The 3,497-nt window shown below is 39.9% G+C and overlaps 1 long non-coding RNA gene across 1 annotated transcript in view; it reads left to right on the top strand.

The window, feature by feature from the left end:
* LOC117957832 overlaps positions 1-2,009 on the top strand; it is a 17,752-nt gene extending 15,743 nt beyond the window's left edge. The window contains exon 3 of the long non-coding RNA XR_004659605.1: positions 1,885-2,009. This is a non-coding gene — a long non-coding RNA (uncharacterized LOC117957832). The remainder of the gene's footprint in view (positions 1-1,884) is intronic.
* The last annotated feature ends 1,488 nt before the right edge of the window (positions 2,010-3,497 follow it).

Raw genomic sequence — 3,497 nt, 5'->3', positions numbered from 1 at the left:
TTGGAAAATGGCTGCAATGAAACAAAGAGTGAAAAATTTAAAGGGGTCTGAATACTTTCCGTACCCACTGTATGTGCGTGCCAGAGAATTGATTTACGAGCACAGTGTTTGCGTAAAGAACGTAGCTAAAGACTGGTTTCCCCACCGCAAATAATTCAAAACATTAGTCGCACTGGGTACGAAGGGATTGTGGGACTCTTAATCCGTAGAGTCGAATCAATTACTTAATAATCAAACTGTTCCACTGATGTCTTTGGTCACTTAGTAGCCCTTATAGCCTGGAAATCCAGCGTTTTTGGGGCCTTTGTGCAATAAATCCAAACTGTTAATCCAAGATTGAAATACTTTACGTCCATAATTTATTCATTTTTGGTTGTTCTCGCCGCTAGCTTTAATGCTTACCAACATTCAGACCATTCAGACAAATCAAAGACAGTCCTTTTAAAGCACCATTGGATATGTTATTCTTAAAAGGTTAATCCCCAGAGATTGACTGGTTTCTTTCATATAGGGGGCTTTATTGTTTAGCAAGTCCGTATTAATTACAGTCTATTCTTTGGTCGACAATTTATTGTTACAGTTGTGAATAAAAGAAACCATTATAACCAGGAACACTTCTTGGATCATGTTTCACTTTACCTGGTGAAGCTACTCCGTACAGCAGCGAGGAAAGCGATAACCATAAACTGGTATAAGCCTGATCATCCTAAACGGCAACAATGGTTTGAGGTCGCACAAGAAATAAGGGCAATGGAAAGGTTGACTTTTGTGTCACTGGATGTGAGGGTGCGTCTCTTTCAGTAACATTATGCATCGCTCCTATTGGACTCCCTCCAGATTGTTAAGAATTCGTCTGACAGACACGAAATGTTCTGGAAAGGTTCTATAGTCCTGTGAGAAGGACCAGGAATTTGGGACCAGGATACATCACAACACATTGCCATTGTCACAGGAAAAAAGTCAATGGAAAACGTGTGGGCAAAATGTCAGGTGGGCAAAAAAATCATTGAGAGTCAGTCCTTGGGGCCCATATCTGTACCAAGTTGCATGGCATCTGACCAGTACTTGCATGTACTGGTATGTAAGAAAAGGCAGCTTTATTTCTATAGCGCATTTCACCAGCAAGAGAATTAAAGTGATTTACATGACACATTAAACGGCAATAACAATTAAGAAACATGCTTCAGAGAAATAGTGTAAAGAAAACATTTTCTACACTCAAACTGGAATCCACAAATGGGCTCTGTAAAAACGTCTAAACATACACGTAAATGTGGCTGAATCCTGCATACGAAAACACCTACACAGACGTGCACACACACATATCACACTAATTCACTGCGTGTTGTTCTCTGAGCAGCTGGTGTTGGCAAAGACAACGCTTTCAACTCTTGTCTCCGCAGAGACAGGGAACTCATGGCAGTCGGTACGGCTGTCCAACAGTCCAAGACCTCTTGGAAGCCATCTTGCCTGTGAAATTTGGTAAAGTCACATCTTTTGTGAGGACATATAATCACGTTTGGCAGCATGAATACATTGCATCACACACAGGGCACTTCTAGAGGCCGACCTTTGACCAACAGGTCTTTGGTTGAGGCCTATGTTGTTATAAATAAATGAATACAGTTTGACCTTAGTGCATTCTGGGTGTGTGCTATATTTAACCGGAGGACACTGAGGGTAAGTGTTGTTGAGTAATGTGAGCAAGACTTTCTGGGTCCAGAAGTGCAGTGAATGTAAAGTGGCATGTTCTGGGATAAAGTCATCAAAATGAGGTTAGTGGTGATTCCACATTGATGCCCAGTGTGCATGACAGATGGATGGATAGATGATAGATGTATACAGTAATTCACATGTCAAATGTGAATAAGAAACAGACATCAGACGCCCCCCCCCATCCCTAGTCACTACACTTGCACTAACCTTCATCATGGACTTTACATTTGCCCATTGCATTGCACTCAATTTTGCATTCAACCCATTTTTTCTTATGCAACAGTCACTTTGTATGTATACAGTTCTTTTTCTGTTTTTATTATATTATATTATATATATTTTATTTTAATGTTTTATAATGTTTTTTTTTTGTTGTTGGCACCTTTCACCAAGTTAATGAAACCTTTGCTGATTTCTAGTCTGGTGGATTGGCACAAGGCTAACCCATAATGCAACCCTCCTGTCGGGGAGCTCCCTGCTGTGCCCTCAGCCTGTAAGTCTGATATGCAGACTTGTTGTTGGCAACTTATTTCAAAGTTTGAGACAGAAAGTGCAAACCACCCCCACACCTGAGAGCAGCTGTTAGGCGGGTAGGAGGCACAGTTAACCGGCAATAATAGTAACAACGACAAGCAGCCACAGTACCTACCCCGTGATTAATCCTTCCCACTCCAAATTACTTCTTGGGTGGGGGGTGCATGCACAATCAAGGAAGGCTTGTATCCAGGGCCTGAAGTTAACTTTTTTTTACCACCTGCCACTGGTTTAGTCACTTTTTTTCCAGCTATTTTTTTGCCTCATAAAGGTGAAAAAAAGAAATTGCTGTTTCTCTATGAGAAGTATATCCTGTCTTATTCGTGGTGGTCTACTCGTGGACATTGAGCCATCATCACCTGCTTTAGCGGGTGGGGGGGGCTGCCTTGATTATCTTGTATAAAGGCATACTCTCTATCCTGGCCTAAGACACACATTCACACAGTTTGATAAAGGACTTATTAGACTTTAACTTATCAGTTTAACTACAATAATGTAGCTATACTCAATGTGGGTCATCTTATACATCTCATCTGTGGTTTTTCCTGCATCCACCATGTGTGATTGAACAAAAACTACGCACTATACCTTTAATTGGTCACCTTAGTATAAAAAATACAATGAGTTTATGCTCTCAATTGCTAGATTTAAGTCTTTAATACAGCAGATGATAAATCAGGGGATGTTTTAGGGACGAGGCTTGTAGATGAATGGCACCAGTACATGGCGGTCCACGTTTACCTGCCAGCAAAATCCCAAATTAAAAATTATCAACTACCCCTCTTTAGCGTTTAGCTTAGCGCAGCGCCATAGCAACCATACACAACACTGGCTAGGCAGCGTCACCCTCCCCATCTCTGCCACCTAGTCTTAAATAAATGTGGCCTTATGAAATAAGCCTTCTGAAAAAAACAATACAGACTTATAAAAATACTGTGGAAATATGCCTCCAGAAATGAATTCACATGGACTTTTGGGATAAAAGTATAAAAATAAAATAGAAATGTGGCATTTTTAAATAAGTCTGCTGAAATAAGTCAAAGTTGTCATTTGAATAACTTACATTTATTTATACATGTTAGTGCCTAATTTATATATTTCAGAATGTAATTCATAGGCACATTTATTATATATTAATATAGAATAAAATGGCAATCCATAACACTGCATACTGGTAAATTATGTACTTATGTGCATTGCTCTGTGGGGTAAGGTCTGGCTACACCATACATAATGGGATATAAAGA

Source organism: Etheostoma cragini, chromosome 2 (genome assembly GCF_013103735.1).
Source record: "Etheostoma cragini isolate CJK2018 chromosome 2, CSU_Ecrag_1.0, whole genome shotgun sequence".
NCBI lineage: Eukaryota > Metazoa > Chordata > Actinopteri > Perciformes > Percidae > Etheostoma > Etheostoma cragini.
Note: the sequence above shows the minus strand (reverse complement) of the source record. Positions and strands in the feature narration are given on the sequence as shown.